Source organism: Aegilops tauschii, chromosome 3, assembly GCF_002575655.3.
Source record: "Aegilops tauschii subsp. strangulata cultivar AL8/78 chromosome 3, Aet v6.0, whole genome shotgun sequence".
In the NCBI taxonomy this organism is placed as follows: Eukaryota; Viridiplantae; Streptophyta; class Magnoliopsida; order Poales; family Poaceae; genus Aegilops; species Aegilops tauschii.
The window spans coordinates 265,684,453-265,708,871 of record NC_053037.3 but is presented as its reverse complement, the minus strand read 5'-3'; positions in this window follow the sequence as shown (position 1 = coordinate 265,708,871).

Genomic DNA, 24,419 nt, shown 5'->3' with positions numbered 1-24,419 from the left:
TTAGAATCATTACCAAGAAACAAGAGTACCTGGTAATTTAATTGGCGTGCGCGAGCTCTAGTAATTGGTCCAGTATGTATAGTAGCAGGGGCTGCGGGTGTAACAATGGCATTGATGTCCTCATCAAGTGATTCATCCCTATGACCACACATAGGACATACAACATCATCGCGAATATGTCGTCGTTGTAGTTCTCCGAAAGCTGGCAGGATATTCTTCATATAACACGCCACACCAAAAAACTCCGATTTTGGGCCCTTAGCTTCCAAAGAGCTGCTAGCCTCGCCATGCAAGGAACTAATTGGCCCCAAGTCTGGAGTCATCTTCTGTTCCATCAATAATCTGTATGATGAACATACAATGAACACACCAAGTTTTCCCCCTCCCACGCCCAAAAATCATGCCCTTCTCCCCGGATTGGCTTTTGCAACGCTTGAGTATTTGCCATGGTGAGATGAGGGAAAAGCTTATGCTAGTTCTTTGGAGGGCTTGGCACCTTAGAGATGATGTCGTTCACAACAAAGGTGAAGCTACTATACGAGATTCAATGGTTTTATTAAGGAATAATTGGGAGTGCTTATCTAGCCCAAATCCGGTTGTAAACGATGTGAAGGGGAAGCAAAAGTTGCATGGAGTTAATATACAATCTTCTAGCCTGCCTCCCCATGTTGATGTGCTTGGCTGGACTAAGCCGCCCGCGGATCACATAAAGATCAATGCCGACGCTTCTTTCATTGCAGGCACAGGTTTGGCTGCGCTGGGAGCGGTTGGCAGGGATTGTTTTGGTGATATTGTCTTCTCGGCTGGTTGTCATTTTCATGGATGCTCGGATGAAGAGGAAGCTGAAGTCCAGGCCCTTTCTTCCGGCCTCAACCAGGCTCGTAAACTGAATTTGAACAAAGTGCAGATGGAGACCGATTGCATCGCTGTTGTGGCCGCTGTGAATGATACTAATGTTAGCAGGGCCAGCTAGTGGGCTTGTTATGAGAACTCTAAGGATATGATCAAGGAGTTTGGAGCTTGCTCTGTTTCCAAAGTCCATATGGAGAGCAATGTGGCTGCGCATGAGTGTCACGACCGGTTTTTCAATAAAATATTTATTGAGAGACCAATCCCTTTTATGGACCAGTAAAGAAGAATTCCTTCTCACTGGTAGACAATATCTTGGTCACAGAAGAAAAATACCAGGAGTACTGAATAAAATACAAGGTTGAGCGGGGACTGCTCAACAATTTATTACATGCACGCCGATAAAACGAGACGGCGGATAGGGTGGCATAACTACTACTTATGATAACAACGGTGGTGGAAGTATCACCGCGAAGTGGGTGATATGACTCCTGAAAACTACAGCTCTTCGAGCGTCGGAGTGAGGCTCGAGGAGACTTATTGCGGGTGGCGGAAGCATATATAATACAAGTGACCAATATCCGGGATCGCACAGGACTGACTGGGACTCCTCTAGGCGTCGGACGCACTAACAAACTCTTCATCCAAGAGATCGCCTTCGTCAACATCTGGCCAAAACAACAAGCCAGGTGAGTACTATGAAAGTACTCGCAAGACAGTTCGGACATAAGATATAACAAATGTAAACATGAAGCATGTGAACAAATTAACAAGTGTGTTCAGACATAGAGATAATAATGCATGGGAAAGTAACAGAGAAGTCGGGCGGTAGTCCTCCCGAAATCCCAACATAAATACTGGGTGCCAAACGAGGGTCTGAATGACTCCTCGAGAGGAAACTGCAAGAATGATAATACCGGTGCCAAACGAGGGTCTGAATGACTCCTCGAGAGGAAACTGCAAGAATGATAATACCGGTGCCAAACGAGGGTCTGAATGACTCCTCGAAAGGAAACTGCAAGAATGATAATACCGGTGCCAAACGAGGGTCTGAATGACTCCTCGAGAGGAAACTGCAAGAATGATAATACCGGTGCCAAACGAGGGTCTGAATGACTCCTCGAGAGGAAACTGCAAGAATAATAATACCGCAGTCGGGCGTCAGGGCGACACCACATAAAGGGCTTATAAAAGAAAATAAAAGATAGTGCATGCCACAGTCAGACGTCTGAGCGACATCACATAAAGGGCTTCATAACTTAACATCTTATTAGCTCAAGAATTTACATCATATCCAGAGAATAATCAGGCATGAGATAAACAACAGGGTTAGTCCATCCACAGGAGTAACGTTCAGCTAAGTCTACTACTCGTGCTCACTTACCGGAAACAAACCACGAGGACTTGACATAGATGTGGATACACTGATCACGATACTTGACCATGGATACGATGACTCGGAAGGATTTGACTCTGCAGAGTTTGTACTTTAACCACAGCCAACGGATTTCAGTAGTCACGGGGACTAGTTCCGTTTACGGTGTTTTGGAAGAAACACGTCTAACCAGTACACACCCATTCAACATTCCGAAGCCAGGGATCACCCTCGGCAACATTCAAGAAAAACCTTGAGACGGGGAGGCTACAACCTCGCGTAGCATGGGATCAAATTTCTATACGCGCGCTCTAAGGGGTGCCCCCCTCTCGGTCCCAACCGGAAACACCCATGCCCCCTGACCGGATGACTGGCTTTAATCCAGGGCCATGGAACCATCATCCCGGCCCCTCTGTTTGGTGTGTACACGGAAAGAGGTTACCAACTTACTAAACCGCATTCTGGCAGAAAACCAGTGGTAGCACGGAAGGGGGAAGAATGATAACGTGACTCCGCCCACGTTAACGTCGGAATTTGTCGGATGACGCAAGGCTGGTATGCTACAACAGTACCACCTTGCTGCCCTTCATGTCACCACATGATTAGGCCATCTCTCACCAGAGATCATCGCAACTTTGGAACATGCGGGTAGTTGCCTCACAAGCAACGAGGTACTCACCGACACTCAGATGCCACGCACAACCTCTCACGCAAACATGCAAAACACCTATCATATCAAAGGTTCAAACATGCTTGCCTGGTTCGGAGAAGTCGGAGTCTAGCTCGGCGAAGTTCGCGGCTCCGTCACCTCTTCCGGAACCTACGGTATAGCGAAGAAGCATACTAACGTGAAAACCAACGCGTGCATAAAAGTTGTTTCAAAAATTTTCCAAATAAATCCCATAAAAAACTATACAAAAATACAAGACTGACAAAAAAAGAATCACTCAAAAATCATTTTATTAAAAAGTTATAAAGGTTTCTGTCCAGGGACTCATCTGTAATGAAACAGAGAAGTTCCAGGGGCTTAACTGAGAAAACAGAAAACGCTTCGGAAAGAAACGCGCCAGCTCAAAAGGGAAAACGTATTTTCCCGAAGGCGCCAACAGAAAACGTTTCGAGGGAGAGGAGAATAGAGGCTGACAGGGGGGGTCCACATGTCAGGTTTAAAAAAGTTCGCCGGCGCCCGAAGACTGCGGTGGTCGCCGGCGTCGAACCACGGCGAGACAGGGAGATCGGAGTGTACCAAGAGCTTCAGCGTGTCCTTCCGCGTCGGTGGGTGGTGGACTCGACCGACGGGGAGCACCACGTCGACGGCGACACTTTCTCCGGCGGACGGCGGCTCGGGTGATGGTGGAGAACTCCGGTGGGTGCTGCAAACTCCGAATTGAAGCGCGGGTCAGGAGAGTGGATGCATAGGGAAGCTACTGGCAAGAGTTGAAGGGTGGAGGTGCACGCACGGGAGCAAATCGAGCTGGATCCCGTGGCGGGTCGCGGCGGCCGGAGTCGGGGAAGAAAGCTCCCTCGGGGCTCTTCCAGTGGCTTGGTGTGGTCTAGGTGGAGTGCAGAGGTGGTGTGGGTTTGAGTTGAAGCTCGGGGCCTCTATTTATAGGCGGATCGAGGGGGTGGCCGTGAACGGGAAATCTCCGGCGAGCGATTACGGCGAGGCAGTGGTTGAGCAGGGGGTTTGAGTGGCCAGGCAGCATCAGGGAGGTTTACTGGTGCCGTTCCACTGCTAAACTGGGTCGGGCTTGGCGTAATGGCGCTGGTCCTCGACGGGGCGGCCGTACGGGCACGACGGCGGCAGAGAGCGCGCTCCGCGCCCAGCGGTTCACGACGAGAGTGGCAGCGCGTTCTGGGGAGTGGAAGACCACGCGGCGATCTCCGGTGGCTTGGGCGGCGCTGGGTGGCGCCGTCTGCGCCGCGCCTCTCTCTGGCGGCCGCAAAGCCGCCGCTGGCGTCGGTCACGGGGCGGCGCACCTCCTCCAGCTCGTCGCCGACGCCCGCAAGCGTCCAGGTGTTCGTGCGGCGCAGGGACAAGGGGGAGGGGACGGGGAGCAAGGTGCCAACGCGGTTACTGGCGAGATCGAGGAGATGTTCTGAAGAAAACGACAGCAGCTTCTGAACTGCACTCTGAATTTACTGAACTTGACATTGACAATGCCCTGCAGGTGTTCGACATAATGATATGGCATGAAGAATTTTTTTTTTTCTGGAGCTGGGACTTGGTGAGGTGACCACTCAATGCACCCAGAGGCTGCCTGATTTTTCTCAGAATTTTTGGAGAAGGATTTGAATGAATTTCATCAAATTTGGCAAATCTGGTCCAAACTTGCAGCAAGTATAGTTTGAAAAATTTGAACTGAAGACCAGTGGATCTTGGTTGAGGGTTCAAAGGACTAGGGAGGGAAATTGGTTTGGGGGCAAAAATCAAAACAGAAATGGTAGCTCCTTTGTAAATCTCCAAGGGCTAGAATAGAAGGCAGAAATTGTTTTGATGAGATTTAAATGGAAAATAATCATATGGGGAGGTTCAACTTGCTGGATTTGATGCAAATCATGATCCAAAGGTGAGGGAAGGTTTAAGGGAGGGGATTTACCCTTGGGTCATGGCAAGAAGAATTTTTGAAAGTGGCAAAGGATCATTCCAAAAGCTATAGGGCCTTTTTCAAAGAAATATTCAAAAGGCATTTTTCCAAGAGAAAAACATTTTGGTTTGAGTCCAAATAAAAGAAAGAACCTCCAAGACCAACATCAAGTCTTGGGTGAATCCAAATAAAACTCTTGCCATAAAAAAAAAAATTTGAAAGGAGGGTTTCTTTTGAGGAAAATTTTTAAATCACCTCCCTCAAGTCAAGTAAAAATTTAAAAGTTTGAAAAATCCAATTAAAATTTTTGGGTGTCACAACACCTACCCCCTTAGGAAAAATCTCGTCCTCGAGATTTCTCCTGATCCTCAAATAGATATGGATATTCTGCCTGAAGGAAATCTTCCCTTTCCCATGTAGCTTCATCCTCAGTGTGGTTGCTCCACTGAACCCTGAAAATTTTTGTCGTTTTCTGACGGGTACTCCTTTCAGACTCTTCCAAAATCTTTACTGGCCTCTCTCTGTAGGTGAGGTCTGGTTGCACATCAATGCTTTCATGAGGTACATACTTCTCCGGGTTACTTACACATTTTCTTAGTTGAGAGACGTGGAACACGTCATGGACGTCTGACAGCTCCTTGGGTAGGTCTAGTTTGTAGGCTACTGTGCCTCTTCGTGCGACTATACGGAATGGTCCAATAAATCTCGGGGCTAGCTTCCCCTTAATTTTGAACCGTTGCATGCCCCTCATAGGAGACACTCGTAGGTATACGGAATCACCGGGTTCAAAGCTGACTTCATGATGTTTCTGATCGTAGTAGCTCTTTTGTCGGCTCTGCGCTGTCTTGAGTCTGTCCCTGATCTGCTTAACTTTTTCCTCGGCCTCTTTAAGCATGTCTGGGCCGAAGATACGGCTGTCACCTGTTTCTGACCAATTCAGTGGGGTACGACACCTCCGCCCGTACAATGCCTCAAAGGGTGCCATTTGCAAGCTGGCTTGGTAACTGTTGTTGTAAGCAAACTCGGCATACGGCAACCTCTCTTCCCAACTGGACCCATAGGTGAGCACACAGGCTCTCAGCATATCCTCTAGGATTTGGTTCACACGTTCTGTTTGTCCATCAGTCTGAGGGTGGTACGCTGTACTGAAAGCTAGCTGCGTGCCCAGAGCTTGTTGCAGGTGATCCCAAAATTTGGAGACAAATTGTGTGCCTCGGTCGGATATTATAGTCTTTGGGACTCCATGCAAGCAAACTATACGGGAGAGATAAAGTTTGGCCAGTCTTTGTGTGGAGTAGGTAGTCTTCACGGTAATGAAATGAGCAACCTTGGTTAGTCGGTCTGTGATGACCCATATGGCGTCATTTCCGCGTTGTGATCGGGGTAATCCGACAATGAAGTCCATTCCTATTTCATCCCATTTCCACTCCGGTATCCTGTTTGGCTGGAGTAGCCCTGCTGGCTTTTGATGCTCGGCCTTGATGCGCTGACATGAATCGCAACAAGCAATAAATGTGGCTATATCTCTTTTCATACCGTGCCACCAAAATCTTTCCTGAATGTCCTTGTACATTTTGGTTCCTCCAGGATGGATCGAGTATGGAGCGGTGTGGCTTTCGGTTAGGATTTGTTGCTTGAGTTCCTCAATGTTAGGTACGCAAAGTCTGTCTCCGTACCATAATATTCCTTCACTGTCTGTGACGAACTCTGAAACCTTGCCAAGGTTCATTTTCTTCTTTATACCTTCGATGCTGGGATGTCCCTGTTGAGCCTTCTTAATTTGTTCCACTAGGGTGGGTTGTATCTCCAGATTTGATACGGTGCCCTCAGAGACTAACACCATGTTGAGCCTAGCGAACTCTTGCTGAAACTCAGGCCTCAAGTTTTGCGGACCGTCGTTGTCCGGGCTGGGGTTTCGACTAAGGGCATCAGCCACTACATTTGCTTTCCCTGGATGGTAGTGAATTCCGACATCATAGTCCTTGACCAATTCCAACCAGCGTCGTTGGCGTAAATTTAGCTCTGGCTGTGTGAAAATATATTTGAGGCTCTTATGGTCCGTATATATTTCACAGCGATTTCCCAACAGAAAGTGCCTCCACTCCTTGAGTGCATGTATGACTGCTGCTAGCTCCAAGTCATGTGTTGGGTAATTTTCCTCATGTTTTCGCAGCTGCCTGGAGGCATACGCGACAACTTTGCCATCCTGCATTAGTACACATCCGAGGCCTTTTCGGGACGCGTCACAATATACTTCAAAACTCTTGTGTATGTCTGGCACGGTTAATACTGGTGCGGTTGTTAGCTTCTTCTTAAGTTCTTGGAAGCTTCTCTCGCATGCTTCCGTCCATACAAATTTCTTGTCCTTCTTGAGCAACTGTGTTATTGGTTTTGCCACAGTGGAGAATCCTTCAATAAATCTTCTGTAATATCCGGCCATTCCCAGGAAACTCCGCACATCTGTAACGTTGGCGGGTGGCTTCCAGTCAAGTATGGCTTTGACTTTTTCCGGGTCTACGGCCACGCCTTCTTGGTTTAATATATGGCCTAGGAAACCAACCTGCCTTAGCCAAAACTCACATTTGCTAAATTTGGTGTACAACTGATGTTTCCTTAATTCTCCCAAAATAATTCTGAGATGCTCAGCATGCTCTTCTGGTGTCCTTGAGTAAACCAGAATATCGTCAATGAACACCACAACAAATTTGTCCATGAATTTCATGAACACTTTGTTCATGAGGTGGACGAAATATGCGGGGGCATTTGTTAGACCAAAAGGCATCACTGTGAATTCATATAATCCGTATCTGGAGGTGAATGCTGTTTTAGGGATATCCTCTGTCCGTACTTTCAGTTGATGATATCCCGATCTCAAATCAATTTTTGAGAACACCTTGGCTTGTGCGAGCTGGTCAAACAAATCATTTATCCGTGGCATCGGATATTTGTTTTTGATGGTGACCATATTGAGGGCTCGATAGTCTATACACAGTCTCAGTGTCCCATCCTTTTTCTTGGCGAACAACACTGGCGAACCCCATGGTGAGGAGCTGGCTTGAATAAATCCTTTGTCCAATAATTCCTTTATCTGCTTCTTCAACTCCACCAATTCTGAGGGTGCCATTCTATAAGGTTTCTTATAGATGGGAGTGGTGCCAGGTGCTAGTTCGATGTTGAATTCTATCTCTCGGTCTGGTGGCATGCCTGGCAGTTCTTCAGAGAACACATTAGGAAACTCGCATACCACTGGAACTTTTCTCAGTTCTGAAATGTCCACTTTGTTCAGTTTTGGTTGCCGTGACCGTGGCCTTTCTTGAGCTGTAACCTTTATTTTCTTGCCATGATGGTGAGTGAGAATCACGGCCCGATTGAAACAGTCAATGAATCCTTTGTTGGTGGTTAACCAGTCCATCCCTAAAATGACATCCAGTCCTTTATTTTCCAACACGATGAGATTTGCTTGGAACTGTAGTCCTTCGAACTCAATGATTACTCCTTGGCAGTAGCTCTGAGCGATTTGCTTATTTCCGGGGGACTTGATGATCATAGATTTTTCCAAGGGGAGTATCGGAAAACCATGTTGCAAAACAAAACTCTTCGAAACGAACGAATGGGAAGCTCCAGAATCAAACAAAACCGTGGCAGGTACTGTGTTGACAGGGAACGTACCGAGCACGATGTCTGGGGCATTCTGCGCTTCTTCCCTGGTCACATGGTTCAGGTGACCCTTCCTGTGGTTGTTGTTGGGATTGAAATTGTTGCGCTTGGGGGCTGGATTATTTCCACCATTGTTCGGCTTGGGGGCCGAGTTCCTCGGCTTTGGGCATTGTTTAGCATAGTGCCCTTCTTCACCACAAGCATAGCAGGTGACCCCTGGACGGTACGTGAATTCCTTGTCCCTGGCATGAAACTGTCTGACGGGCCTTAGATCAGTAGTCGTGGATTTCCTTGCTTCTGTCCTTGGAACCTCAGTCTTGCTTCGGTTGTTGCGAGCAAGAGCCGTCTTGTCCCTCTTTCGCTTACGGATATCTTCCAGACTACGGCGCTCATTCTCCAAGGTAATGGCCTTGTCAACCAGAGTTTTAAAATCCGGGAAAGTGTGTACAACCAGTTGGCATTTCAGTGCCGGTGCCAGGCCGTCCAGGAATTTTTCCATCTTCTTGCTCTCTGTCATGTGTTCGTCGTAGGCATAACGAGATAGCTGGGTAAACTGACCGTTGTATTCTGTTACTGACATGCCTCTTTGCTTGAGGTCGTCAAATTCTCTCTTCTTGATTTTTATGATGCTCCTGGGGATGTGTGCCCCACGAAAGCCTTCCTTGAACTCTTCCCAGGTGATGTTGTGTTCACTGGGATGCATGTGTAGGAAGTTTTCCCACCATGCTGCAGCTGCTCCAGTAAGGTAGTGTGGTGCATAAAGCACCTTCTCATGATCTGAACACTGAGCAATAATCAGCTTCCTTTCGATGTCACGAAGCCAATCATCGGCCTCCAGCGGCTTATCAGTGTGAGCAAAAGTTGAAGGGCGAGTCTTCTGTAACTCAGATAACTTGGAATGAGGTTGATAGGGTTCACGGTGGTTTCCCATATTGATGACGTGATTCATCATCTCTTGGTGCTGTTGTTGGCTTTGTTCGAAGAGACGGCATACTTGAGACAAGGCTGCTTCGCTGTCTTGTTGACTGGACTGTCCCTGAGTGAAGTTGTTGCTAGTCTGTGTCCCATAAACTTCTTCTGGCTGATTGGGCATGGAGCGAGTCCACGGGCGAGACATTTTTCCAGTCTGGGGTATTATTTTGCAAAACCCATGAGAAGAACTGTGTAGCACAAGGAAAATCTTGCAAAGCCAACAATTTAAAAGACCTCAAGGTTTTTAAGAAAACATAAACGATTTTGCACGGAGAAGAACTGCTTAGCATATATCTTACACGCGAAAAGCAAACACACGATACAGCACTCAGGATGTGCGTACACATTCCTGACATGTTATTTAGACTAGCATACTCCTCCGGAAAGCAGCGAACACACAAATACAAACTAGCGTACAGATAAAACACACCATACAAGCAGACATAATGCGCGACTACTCGGCGCACTCAGTCGGAGATGGTGACGATGTCCTTTCCCTTGCTGAGGGCAAGACTCAGCGGTGCAGGAGATTCAACCTCCACCTCCTCTCTAGCTAGCTCCTGGCGCGCAACACTGCGCTGCGGTGATGGCGCGGGGGCGACAGGCGGTAGTGCGGGTGTGGCAGGCGGTGCAGCTCTGACTGGAGTAGGAGCGATGACTCGGTCGAACTCCTCAGTGGTAGGCAGACGGCGAGCAGTGGCCAAAACGGCCGGTGCATAAGAGGCTGAAGACGAGACGAATGTCAGAGGCGGTGCTGTGAGGAGAAGCTCCTTCCTGCTGGCAGGACCGCCCCGGACTAAGTCCATGCGGGCAGCCACAAGATCGTCCACGAGGTTGTCGAAAGACTCCTCCAGAGCCTTGAGATACTCCACAACCATCTTGATGGCTTCATCTCGTTCTCCCCGATGGCAGGCGAATGCATAGTGACTGGTATATGGCACATGGCATGGGAGGTAGCGGTAGCGGCGAGTCTTCATCATAGGGAGAATATCCCGAAGGCGAGCTATCGCCTCACGGGCAGCCATCTGCATGGCATGCCTCTCCGTAGGCATGGCCTGTGACGCCCGGATAATTATGCTACAGTAACCCTACGCTAATGATGCCACGTCACCTCTGTTAGTGTTGATAATCTCGCGTTAGTTCAAAACCGATTCGGAATTCAACTTCAAATTAAAGGCAAACAATTAAAGTTTTCAAAAGTCAAAATAAAATGTTGTTAATGTGACAAATAAATCATGGATGATATTGGTGGAGAAACAACATCTTTTTAAAATATTTAAATACCCTAAAGTGATGACAACAGCAGCAAAAACAATTAGTTATACCCCTATTATATTTTATAAAATACTAAACTACTTTAGCTAGGTTCCAAAGTTATTGTGGCAGTGGTATAATTAATGTTACTATTTTAGGTACTAAATGAATATTTTACAAAACTAAAACAATTTGGGAAATAAAATTAAATCAGAAAAGAAAAATAAGAAAAAGGATAAGACTAAACAAAAATTAAAACAAAAAGAGAGCCTCCTGGGCCACTTGGCCCATCTAGCCAAAAGGGGCCAGCCCACCCCCTCGTCCCCTTCCTCTGCTACAGGGAGGCAGGGGGGATCGTGGCGCTCATCCCCCCGGCCATGGCCACCCGAGCCCTGCGTGGAAGCCATCCACGACCTCCCCCTCAGTACAAAAGGCCCCCTCTCCCTCCTGCCAACCCTAGCCCACTACACCCCATTTTCCCCACGAACCCGTCTCCCCTCGCTCCTCCTCCCGAACGTGATCTGGATCGGGGCGCCTTGCCCCTGTGCCCACCGCCGGCGCCCCGTCGCCCCTGTCCCCCGTCTCCGACCACCGCCGCCTGAGGCCCCGACGTCGGCGCCGCTTCCCCCCCCCGTCGCCCACCTCGCAGGACGCCGTGCTCGCCGCCCCGATGCCAACCGCCGTCGCCCGGAACCGTCGTCCTCGTCCCCACCGCGCCGGACGGCCTCAGCCTCCCCCGAGCCCGCTGCCTCTCCCTACGGCTCCCTAGTGAGCTCCGCTACCCCCCCTCTCTCCCTGGGCTCCGGTTCCTCTCCTGCTAGCTTCCCTGCTAGTACCGACCGCCGCCGTCCGCCATAGCTGCCTGGCTCGCGCACCCCGAGCTCCTCCGCCCGCACCGATGGTCCCCGCGTGCTCCTTGCACTCCCAGGGCCCCGTAGAGCCCCACATCTGGCCTTCCCGTGCCTCCCATCGCCGTGCCCGTGCAACCCCGAACTCCGGCCGCCGCTAAGCTCACCGCCGATGCCGTTTCCGGCCATCTCCGGACGAACCACTACCACCATCCGGCGCGGATCGTCTTGGCCGTTCGAACGCGACCAAGCGCGCGTGAAACGGACCCCTGTGGCCGAATTCCGGCCACGGCCGAGGCTCGCCGCCGTGTACGGGCTCGCCAGAGTGCCCTCCCGCCGGCGTCCGACGTGGCGCCTGGGGCCCACCCCCAGGGTCACTGACCAGCGGGCCCCTGGGCCCCACCTTTGACCCGTTGACTTCGGTCGATGCTGACTGGGCCAATCCCAGCAGCTGACATACGGGGCCCACCAATAAAACCTTTTAAAAAAATAAAAATAAAAATACTAATTAATCAGTTAGTTAAATTAGTTAGTTAAACTAATCCCTAATCAGACACTGACTAGTAGGGCCCACAATCTAATTAAGTTATTTTTTTGTTTAAATTAACCCAGTTAATTAGCTACAGAGGCTGACATGTGGGCCCCACATGTCAGGGTGACATGGTCAGCGCACAGTTGACTGCTGATGTCACACATACGACATGCTGACGTCACCATTACTGTTTTGGATAATTCGAATTTAATTTAATAAATAAATAAATTCCAGAAATTCAAATAATCTTTGAAAATTCATATCTTTTAAACCGTAACTCGGATGAAAATGTTTTCTACATGAAAGTTGCTCAGAACGACGAGACGAATCCGGATACGTAGCCCGTTCGTCCGCCACACCTCCCTAACCTATCGAACTCGCAACATTCCCCCTCCGTTTCATCTGTCCAAAAATGCCTAACTCCGGGAAAACTTTCCGGATATTATCCCCCTTCGCTAGTATCGTGTAGCACTGCGTTAGAACACTCCTATCGCTGCGCTTTGCCATGTTATGTCTCGTCGTGCTTATGTTTGCATTGTATTTACTGTTTCTTCCCCCTCTTCTCTCCGGTAGACTACGAGACTGACGCTGCTGCTGCCCAGTTCGACTACGGAGTTGACGATCCCTCCTACTTGCCAGAGCAATCAGGCAAGCCCCCCCTTGATCACCAGATATCGCCTATTCTTCTCTATACTGCTTGCATTAGAGTAGTGTAGCATGTTACTGCTTTCTGATATCCTATCCTGATGCATAGCCTGTCATTGTTGCTACAGTTGTTACCTTACCTGCTATCCTACTGCTTAGTATAGGATGCTAGTGTTCCATCAGTGGCCCTACACTCTTGTCCGTCTGCCATGCTATACTACTGGGCCGTATCACTTCGGGAGGTGATCAGGGGTATATACTATACACATTATATACATGACACATGTGGTGACTAAAGTCGGGTCGGCTCGAGGAGTACCCGCAAGTGATTCTGATGAGGGGGCTGAAAGGACAGGTGGCTCCACCCCGGTAGAGGTGGGCCTGGGTTCCTGACGGCCCCCGACTGTTACTTTGTGGCGGAGCGACAGGGCAGGTTGAGACCGCCTAGGTGAGAGGTGGGCCTGGCCCTGGTCGACGTTCGCGGTTACTTAACACGCTTAACGAGATCTTGGTATTTGATCTGAGTCTGGCCATTTGGTCTATACGCACTAACCATCTACGTGGGAGTAGTTATGGGTATCCCGACGTCGTGGTATCAGCCGAAGCTCTTTTGACGTCAGCGACTGAGTGGCGCGCGCCGCATTGGACCGTAAGCTCGCGCTTGTATTAAGGGGGCTAGGTCTGCTTCCGGCCGCGTACGCAACGTGCAGGTGTGCATAGGGCGATGGGCCCAGACCCCTGCGCGCATAGGTTTAGACCGGCGTGCTGACCTCTCTGTTGAGCCTAGGTGGGGCTGCGACGTGTTGATCTTACGAGGCCGGGCATGACCCAGAAAAGTGTGTCCGGCCAAATGGGATCGAGCGTGTTGGGTTATGTGGTGCACCCCTGCAGGGAAGTTTATCTATTCGAATAGCCGTGTCCCTCGGTAAAAGGACGACCCGGAGTTGTACCTTGACCTTATGACAACTAGAACTGGATACTGAATAAAATACACCCTTCCAAGTGCCAGATACAACCCGGTGATCGCTCTCTAACAGGGCGACGAGGCGGGGATCGCCGGGTAGGATTATGCTATGCGATGCTACTTGGAGGACTTCAATCTACTCTCTTCTACATGCTGCAAGATGGAGATGACCAGAAGCGTAGTCTTCGACAGGACTAGCTATCCCCCTTTTATTCTGGTATTCTGCAGTTCAGTCCACTGATATGCCCCTTTACACATATACCCATGCATATGTAGTGTAGCTCCTTGCTTGCGAGTACTTTGGATGAGTACTCACGGTTGCCTCTCTCCCTCTTTTCCCCCTTTACTTTTTATCTGGTTGTCGCAACCAGATGTTGGAGTCCAGGAGCCAGACGCCACCGTCGGCGACGACACCTACGACACTGGAGGTGCCTACTACTACGTGCAGGCCGCTGACGACGACCAGGAGTAGTTAGGAGGATCCCAGGCAGGAGGCCTTGCCTTTTCGATCGTTGCTACTTTTGTGCTAGCCTTCCTAAGGCAAACTTGTTTAACTTATGTCTGTACTCAGATATTGTTGCTTCCGCTGACTCGTCTATGATCGAGCACTTGTATTCGAGCCCTCGAGGCCCCTGGCTTGTATTATGATGCTTGTATGACTTATTTATGTTTTAGAGTTGTGTTGTGATATCTTCCCGTGAGTCCCTGATCTTGATCGTACACATTTGCGTGCATGATTAGTGTACGGTCAAATTGGGGGCGTCACAAGTTGGTATCAGAGCCGACTGCCTGTAGGAATCCCCCTTTCCAACTCCTTGGCCGAAGTCGAGTCTAGTCAGTGAAAAAACTTTTACTAACATGGCTGTGTGGCTTACGGGCCCACGTCGCCATTTGGTGGTATTAGGATCTTTTACTGCTTGCCTATACTCTGGGACTCAGATCTCTCTTCTATTCGGGTTAAATGATTTTACTAAATCTAACATTAGGATCTCGTTATCACTTTCACCCGGAGAGCCCCTTATTACTGATGATCGTCTGTTGCACGTGAAGACCCTGAAGATACTCTCCGCTGATAACCCGAGAACTTGTGTTCATCGCTTTTGCAATTCCCTTTCATCGATAAACTCCTATGGATAACCACGTATACTCGCCATTCATACAATGTTTCCCAGATGATCTTGTTATTACAAGATACCCCGAAATTCTCTCTGTTGTTCCGAGAATCCTTTGGGCTTACTACCTTGCTGTTCATTGTCACCTGAATACCCCTACGGATAATCCTCGCACTTACCGAGTATCCGCTCATCCCCAGTTGATTCAAGTATTTCACAAAAGTGTTCAAAATATCATTCGATCTTCCGAAAATCTTCAGGAGTCTGTTGCTCTTGAAATTCTTGCTTACTAGCATTATGGTTAATCCCATAAGTCTATAATCTTATTAGCATCTTTTGTCATTATCATTTTGAGTCCGTTGATTCAATTTGTTGCGAATGCTCGCAATCCTCAATCATATCCTAGAATTCATCCTTCCGGCTCAGACGTCATTTTAAACGTGAGCTGGATCTCGACCTATCAAATTGCCATCGATTGTACCCCTAAACCTACTCAACTTATCCATCCTTGATCAGAGCGTTGCTTCTGACCCCCTGATTTGGAAATCATAATTCTTTTGCGTTTGAACTTTGAGTTAGTCAGTTGTTTCTATAATCAGATCTCCTTGCATTCTTCTTCCTCTGGTTGAGTACCGATGCTCACATCAGATCCCTTGTGGACCATCGGTTCCTTTGTTGGATTTTACCCGACAGTGTCCTTCCTATTGAATAACCTTGTGAGCCTTTCCATGGGTATATAATGCCTTTGGTAAATTGTATCCTCTGTTTTCTCAACCATGCTCTGTTTTTGAGCTGGTGGTATTTACTATTGAAGCTGGTGGTATATGTTTCCACGATACCCTGATGGGTTGAACCTATGCCTTCCTTAATATGTGTGAACTCAGAAGTTTTCACGAGTCATACTCATCTGGTATTTCACCAGGTAAAACTTTCAACACTAATGCCTTTACCAAAGCGAGGAGTGAATGGAAGGTTATACATTGAAGAAGTGGGAGTCGACCTTGAACCTTGCGTTCATGCCCATGGACACGATGTATAACTTATCATGGAAGCTGCTTGTAAAAATAATTACCCCCCTTGTTATAAGTTCATCTTGTATCCGTGGTTCGATCATTTATGATCGTGGTTTCTGACCATGTTCTCCTTTAAATACCATTTCTCGTGCAAGTTTAAGCACTTGTCTTCTGCAGAGTAATACCCCAGTCCAACCTCTACTTTGATTTGTCGTCGAGTATTACCCCCTGGTATCTCAAGATTATCACAGAACTGCATAACTTATTATGAGTTCTCCATCAAGTATTACATCCTCATTGATTCCAATTTTTCACGGGCTCCGAGTTATTAAACACTCAAGGACATCGATAATTGAATCGACTCCGCACTACGGTTCAACAACTTTTAGTAATGTTCCTTACTTACGAGTTTGTACCCGATCGCGTCATTCCTAGCCTGTTTGGCTATATCATTATCTTGATGATTTAACTGTGCTACCCGGTCCTTATTCCCGGAGCACCACTTTCGACGATGAGCTAAGCTTACGTCGATTTTCCTCGTCATATCGTTTCACCTCGAACAACAAACTTGCCCCAAGTTTGTGTAGTATCCGTGGCTCCAATAATCTTTTGTTGCATCAGTCCTTTTGCTTGATGCAGTCGCTGATCAATTGCTTCTTCGTGGATCCCCTCGACAACAAAATGTCGTGATCACCATCAACATTTTGAGCTCTTCCAGGATATCAGTCGAAATTCAGGATGAGAAATACCATCCTTGCCCCTCGATGATTTGTGTTATCATCGGCAACGTTATTGCCCCCCCTCCAAGTCAGACTTGATCATGTTATGGAGCTCTTTACTATCTAGCTTATGTTATGTTCTACATTGAAGTATTACTGTCCTTCATGTCAAGGATGTTGTGAGGATTGCCCCACCTCTTAAGAATTCCTGATATAGTAATACTTCTCGTCATCTCCATTCATTTCTAGGTTCACGTGTTGATTCTAACCGGGATACCAACAGGTGAACTGTGTTGTTTGGATTCTGCCCTTCTAGCAACCTTATTCCTTTGAAGTTAATGGTCGGTCGTTCATTCTTAGACTATTGATTATGGAATCACCATTCCGACGTTGATCGTGCAACCCATCCCATATTTCGGGTGCACCTTTCAACCAATGTTTAATTGGGTATGTTCTCCTCGAGCATACCTCATTATATCATTCGATCTAGCTAATGTTATCTCCTTGTTCACATAGTTGTGGAAATCCATCTTTTGGAAATCTCAATGGATTGTCGCTGAGTCAATCAGTCACCTCCTCACCTCTCCTTGATGTAATGATGAACCCTTGTTCGGAACTCGCTTCCATAGTTCATCTCCCGAGAATCTTCGATGTCGTTTCGACAATTTGTGCTGCACCTTTCTTCTCAGGCATCCTGAGTCTGAGTTATCCTGACACCAATCAAATCTGAATCTCGGTCAGATATGATGGTTGGAACATATTTCCAAGAGTTATAACATTGGCCTATTTATGACCCGGTAAGGTGATGACATGCCGAACACACCTGGCCGGAGGACCTATTGTTATAAGTTTTCCTTTTTAGCAAGGTTAGCTATTCTTCCATGAGGAAATTGTAAGACTTATTCTATAAGTTGTTCCTGATGGATCCTTTTTGTTTCCAAATTCTGATCTTCACCTGTTGACCATGTCAATGCTATCTCAAAGCATGTCTATGGTACTCCGATTTTCAACAAGAACATTTGAAGCCCAATACTAAATGTTTCTTGCGCAGTTATCCAAACACCGCTGTATGGGTTATGTCATGAAATTCCTTCCCCCTTACCTAAATGGTTTTCTACATTATATCCTGTCATGGATATCATGCTCAGCTTGTCCTTGGGAAGGATATACCCTTGAAATATGTGTTTAAACACATTTTCCTTTCCATTCTTCTGTTTAATCTGATAATTATGTTTTCCTTTCCATTGTTTGGTTTAACCTTTCTGGTGATCTATATGATCTAAGCAGTAATATTCTCCTGCTTATGTAAACACCTCGGTGTACTGCTCTGTCAGTAAGACCCTGTTACTATTGTTGGTGACATTTCGGTAACCACCGATGGACGAGAACTTTGCCTAATGGTCCGCCTCGTTTCAACGAGCAGGAAAATGGTTCTCTTCGTCCCTCGCCCTTGGTACCGACGATGTTGCTGACATATAACTAACAAGCTACTCTCTGACATGCCTTGCTATCATGACCGTGCAACATGTCACTGCTCCTATAAAAAAAACCCCACATGGTGGGCCCATAACCCACAGTTCCACAGGATCGAAAACTGACTCTCCTGTACACCGTGTTGTCAGAGTTATTCCTCGCTCTTGACTTTGTATGTAATTCACGGGCCACCTGCCTAGTGATCTATACTCGTATTAGATGCAATGCTTATTCACATTGCTCTAAACCCCTTCAACACTTTGTTTCAGGCAACGAACGATTGCCTATGCGCTTGAAAACTTCTATTTTTGTACCTTCTTACTTTGCTCTCGATAATTTCTTAAGTTGCAATTCGAGAGATACTTTCCGCCACTTTCCCCGATGATGTTGACCAGATAGTAAACCCTGCAGAAGTCCGTTCTTCCAGAATACCCCCCTTACTCTGTCGTAAGTACGATGGAGTTCCCGAAGAAAGGACGACAACTTTATCATGATGACCTGAAACAGCAGAATGAAGACATCAATGTAATGGATCAACCTCTTCGAGAAGAACAACCAAGACCAAGAACGCTCCCTAGAATTTCGTAACCCAAACCTTCCCCCTTTACTTCCCTCTTAAATCTCGGGACGAGATTTCTTGTAGTGGAGGAGAATTGTGACGCCCGGATAATTATGCTACAGTAACCCTACGCTAATGATGCCACGTCACCTCTGTTAGTGTTGATAATCTCGCGTTAGTTCAAAACCGATTCGGAATTCAACTTCAAATTAAAGGCAACCAATTAAAGTTTTCAAAAGTCAAAATAAAATGTTGTTAATGTGACAAATAAATCATGGATGATATTGGTGGAGAAACAACATCTTTTTAAAATATTTAAATACCCTAAAGTGATGACAACAGCAGCAAAAACAATTAGTTATACCCCTATTATATTTTATAAAATACTAAACTACTTTAGCTAGGTTCCAAAGTTATTGTGGCAGTGGTATAATTAATGTTACTATTTTAGGTACTAAATGAATATTTTACAAAACTAAAACAATTTGGGAAATAAAATTAAATCAGAAAAGAAAAATAAGAAAAAGGATAAGACTAAACAAAAATTAAAACAAAAAGAGAGCCTCCTGGGCCACTTGGCCCATCTAGCCAAAAGGGGCCAGCCCACCCCCTCGTCCCCTTCCTCTGCTACAGGGAGGCAGGGGGATCGTGGCGCTCATCCCCCCGGCCATGGCCACCCGAGCCCTGCGTGGAAGCCATCCACGACCTCCCCCTCAGTACAAAAGGCCCCCTCTCCCTCCTGCCAACCCTAGCCCACTACACCCCATTTTCCCCACGAACTCGTCTCCCCTCGCTCCTCCTCCCGAACGTGATCTGGATCGGGGCGCCTTGCCCCTGTGCCCACCGCCGGCGCCCCGTCGCCCCTGTCCCCCGTCTCCGACCACCGCCGCCTGAGGCCCCGACGTCGGCGCCGCTTCCCCCCCCCCCCCCCGTCGCCCGCCTCGCAGGACGCCGTGCTCGCCGCCCCGACGCCAACCGCCGTCGCCCGGAACCGTCGTCCTCGTCCCCACCGCGCCGGACGGCCTCAGCCTCCCCCGAGCCCGCTGCCACTCCCTACGGCTCCCCAGTGAGCTCCGCTACCCCCCCTCTCTCCCTGGGCTCCGGTTCCTCTCCTGCTAGCTTCCCTGCTAGTACCGACCGCCGCCGTCCGCCATAGCTGCCTGGCTCGCGCACCCCGAGCTCCTCCGCCCGCACCGATGGTCCCCGCGTGCTCCTGGCACTCCCAGGGCCCCGTAGAGCCCCACATCTGGCCTTCCCGTGCCTCCCATCGCCGTGCCTGTGCAACCCCGAACTCCGGCCGCCGCTAAGCTCACCGCCGATGCCGTTTCCGGCCATCTCCGGACGAACCACTACCACCATCTGGCGCGGATCGTCTTGGCCGTTCGAACGCGACCAAGCGCGCGTGAAACGGACCCCTGTGGCCGAATTCCGGCCACGGCCGAGGCTCGCCGCCGTGTACGGGCTCGCCGGAGTGCCCTCCCGCCGGCGTCCGACGTGGCGCCTGGGGCCCACCCCCAGGGTCACTGACCAGCGGGCCCCTGGGCCCCACCTTTGACCCGTTGACTTCGGTCGATGCTGACTGGGCCAATCCCAGCAGCTGACATACGGGGCCCACCAATAAAACCTTAAAAAAAATAAAAATAAAAATACTAATTAATCAGTTAGTTAAATTAGTTAGTTAAACTAATCCCTAATCAGACACTGACTAGTAGGGCCCACAATCTAATTAAGTTTTTTTTGTTTAAATTAACCCAGTTAATTAGCTACAGAGGCTGACATGTGGGCCCCACATGTCAGGGTGACATGGTCAGCGCACAGTTGACTGCTGATGTCACACATACGACATGCTGACGTCACCATTACTGTTTTGGATAATTCGAATTTAATTTAATAAATAAATAAATTCCAGAAATTCAAATAATCTTTGAAAATTCATATCTTTTAAACCGTAACTCGGATGAAAATGTTTTCTACATGAAAGTTGCTCAGAACGACGAGACGAATCCGGATACGCAGCCCGTTCGTCCGCCACACCTCCCTAACCTATCAAACTCGCAACATTCCCCCTCCGTTTCATCTGTCCAAAAATGCCTAACTCCGGGAAAACTTTCCGGATATTATCCCCCTTCGCTAGTATCGTGTAGCACTGCGTTAGAACACTCCTATCGCTGCGCTTTGCCATGTTATGTCTCGTCGTGCTTATGTTTGCATTGTATTTACTGTTTCTTCCCCCTCTTCTCTCCGGTAGACTACGAGACTGACGCTGCTGCTGCCCAGTTCGACTACGGAGTTGACGATCCCTCCTACTTGCCAGAGCAATCAGGCAAGCCCCCCCTTGATCACCAGATATCGCCTATTCTTCTCTATACTGCTTGCATTAGAGTAGTGTAGCATGTTACTGCTTTCCGATATCCTATCCTGATGCATAGCCTGTCATTGTTGCTACAGTTGTTACCCTTACCTGCTATCCTACTGCTTAGTATAGGATGCTAGTGTTCCATCAGTGGCCCTACACTCTTGTCCGTCTGCCATGCTATACTACTGGGCCGTGATCACTTCGGGAGGTGATCAGGGGTATATACTATACACATTATATACATGACACATGTGGTGACTAAAGTCGGGTCGGCTCGAGGAGTACCCGCAAGTGATTCTGATGAGGGGGCTGAAAGGACAGGTGGCTCCACCCCGGTAGAGGTGGGCCTGGGTTCCTTACGGCCCTCGACTGTTACTTTGTGGCGGAGCGACAGGGCAGGTTGAGACCGCCTAGGTGAGAGGTGGGCTTGGCCCTGGTCGACGTTCGCGGTTACTTAACACGCTTAACGAGATCTTGGTATTTGATCTGAGTCTGGCCATTTGGTCTATACGCACTAACCATCTACGTGGGAGTAGTTATGGGTATCCCGACGTCGTGGTATCAGCCGAAGCTCTTTTGACGTCAGCGACTGAGTGGCGCGCGCCGCATTGGACCGTAAGCTCGCGCTTGTATTAAGGGGCTAGGTCTGCTTCCGGCCGCGTACGCAACGTGCAGGTGTGCATAGGGCGATGGGCCCAGACCCCTGCGCGCATAGGTTTAGACCGGCGTGCTGACCTCTCTGTTGAGCCTAGGTGGGGCTGCGACGTGTTGATCTTACGAGGCCGGGCATGACCCAGAAAAGTGTGTCCGGCCAAATGGGATCGAGCGTGTTGGGTTATGTGGTGCACCCCTGCAGGGAAGTTTATCTATTCGAATAGCCGTGTCCCTCGGTAAAAGGACGACCCGGAGTTGTACCTTGACCTTATGACAACTAGAACTGGATACTGAATAAAATACACCCTTCCAAGTGCCAGATACAACCCGGTGATCGCTCTCTAACAGGGCGACGAGGAGGGGATCGCCGGGTAGGATTATGCTATGCGATGCTACTTGGAGGACTTCAATCTACTCTCTTCTACATGCTGCAAGATGGAGATGACCAGAAGCGTAGTCTTCGACATGACTAGCTATCCCCCTTTTATTCTGGCATTCTGCAGTTCAGTCCACTGATATGCCCCTTTACACATATACCCATGCATATGTAGTGTAGCTCCTTGCTTGCGAGTACTTTGGATGAGTACTCACGGTTGCCTCTCTCCCTCTTTTCCCCCTTTCCTTTCTATCTGGTTGTCGCAACCAGATGTTGGAGTCCAGGAGCCAGACGCCACTGTCGACGACGACACCTACGACACTGGAGGTGCCTACTACTACGTGCAGGCCGCTGACGACGACCAGGAGTAGTTAGGAGGATCCCAGGCAGGAGGCCTTGCCTTTTCGATCATTGCTACTTTTGTGCTAGCCTTCTTAAGGCAAACTTGTTTAACTTATGTCTGTACTCAGATATTGTTGCTTCCGCTGACTCGTCTATGATCGAGCACTTGTGTTCGAGCCCTCGAGGCCCCTGGCTTGTATTATGATGCTTGTATGACTTATTTATGTTTTAGAGTTGTGTTGTGATATCTTCCCGTGAGTCCCTGATCCTGATCATACACATTTGCGTGCATGATTAGTGTACGGTCAAAGTTGTTCCAAAATTTTTCCAAATAAATCCCATAAAAAACTAGACAAAAATACAAGACTGACAAAAAAAGAATCACTCAAAAATCACTTTTTATTAAAAAGTTATAAAGGTTTCTGTCCAGGGACTCATGTGTAATGAAACAGAGAAGTTCCAGGGGCTTAACTGAGAAAACAGAAAACGCTTCGGAAAGAAACGCGCCAGCTCAAAAGGGAAAACGTATTTGCCCGAAGGCGCCAACAGAAAACGTTTCGAGGGAGAGGAGAATAGAGGCTGACAGGGGGGTCCATATGTCAGGTTTAAAAAAGTTCGCCGGCGCCCGAAGACTGCGGTGGTCGCCGGCGTCGAACCACGGCGAGACAGGGAGATCGGAGTGTACCAAGAGCTTCAGCGTGTCCTTCCGCGTCGGTGGGTGGTGGACTCGACCGACGGGGAGCACCACGTCGACGGCGACACTTTCTCCGGCGGACGGCGGCTCGGGTGATGGTGGAGAACTCCGGTGGGTGCTGCAAACTCCGAATTGAAGCGCGGGTCAGGAGAGTGGATGCATAGGGAAGCTACTGGCAAGAGTTGAAGGGTGGAGGTGCACGCACGGGAGCGAATCGAGCTGGATCCCGTGGCGGGTCGCGGCGGCCGGAGTCGGGGAAGAAAGCTCCCTCGGGGCTCTTCCAGTGGCTTGGTGTGGTCTAGGTGGAGTGCAGAGGTGGTGTGGGTTCGAGTTGAAGCTCGGGGCCTCTATTTATAGGCGGATCGAGGGGGTGGCCGTGAACGGGAAATCTCCGGCGAGCGATTACGGCGAGGCAGTGGTTGAGCAGGGGGTTTGAGTGGCCAGGCAGCATCAGGGAGGTTTACTGGTGCCGTTCCACTGCTAAACTGGGTCGGGCTTGGCGTAATGGCGCTGGTCCTCGACGGGGCGGCCGTACGGGCACGACGGCGGCAGAGAGCGCGCTCCGCGCCCAGCGGTTCACGACGAGAGTGGCAGCGCGTTCTGGGGAGTGGAAGACCACGCGGCGATCTCCGGTGGCTTGGGCGACGCTGGGTGGCGCCGTCTGCGCCGCGCCTCTCTCTGGCGGCCGCAAAGCCGCCGCTGGCGTCGATCACGGGGCGGCGCACCTCCTCCAGCTCGTCGCCGATGCCCGCAAGCGTCCAGGCGTTCGTGCGGCGCAGGGACAAGGGGGAGGGGACGGGGAGCAAGGTGCCAACGCGGTTACTGGCGAGATCGAGGAGATGTTCTGAAGAAAACGACAGCAGCTTCTGAACTGCACTCTGAATTTACTGAACTTGACATTGACAATGCCCTGCAGGTGTTCGACATAATGATATGGCATGAAGAATTTTTTTTCTGGAGCTGGGACTTGGTGAGGTGACCACTCAATGCACCCAGAGGCTGCCTGATTTTTCTCAGAATTTTTGGAGAAGGATTTGAATGAATTTCATCAAATTTGGCAAATCTGGTCCAAACTTGCAGCAAGTATAGTTTGAAAAATTTGAACTGAAGACCAGTGGATCTTCATGGATCTTGGTTGAGGGTTCAAAGGACTAGGGAGGGAAATTGGTTTGGGGGCAAAAATCAAAACAGAAATGGTAGCTCCTTTGTAAATCTCCAAGGGCTAGAATAGAAGGCAGAAATTGTTTTGATGAGATTTAAATGGAAAATAATCATATGGGGAGGTTCAACTTGCTGGATTTGATGCAAATCATGATCCAAAGGTGAGGGAAGGTTTAAGGGAGGGGATTTACCCTTGGGTCATGGCAAGAGGAATTTTTGAAAGTGGCAAAGGATCATTCCAAAAGCTATAGGGCCTTTTTCAAAGAAATATTCAAA